The sequence below is a fragment of the Volvox carteri genome, assembly GCF_000143455.1.
Source record: "Volvox carteri f. nagariensis unplaced genomic scaffold VOLCAscaffold_71, whole genome shotgun sequence".
Classification (NCBI taxonomy): domain Eukaryota; kingdom Viridiplantae; phylum Chlorophyta; class Chlorophyceae; order Chlamydomonadales; family Volvocaceae; genus Volvox; species Volvox carteri.
In genome coordinates, this window is record NW_003307614.1 from 630,206 (window position 1) to 630,514 (window position 309).

Below are 309 nucleotides of genomic sequence, written 5' to 3' on the forward strand. Positions count from 1 at the left end.
ACAGTCCTCTCCCAACTCGTGTGGTTGTCGACCAGGGGATTTGACCCCGGGTCTGCGCCTGACTAATGGGGAAGACCTACCCCAGAACGTTATGGGGCTACTGATGCATATCCGATAGCTAAGTGATAGACATTAGGGCACCGTCTGGACGGCGCAGTGAGATCGCGGAATGTACGTGCAGTTAGATCGCGGAATGTACGAGTTTTCCGCTAGCGCCAGTATTTAGGGCGGTGACTGCGCCTATTAGTTTATCTCACTACGATCGGTATTCCTTATAGGAATCTCCTCAAGTCCTGCCGAACGCTAATA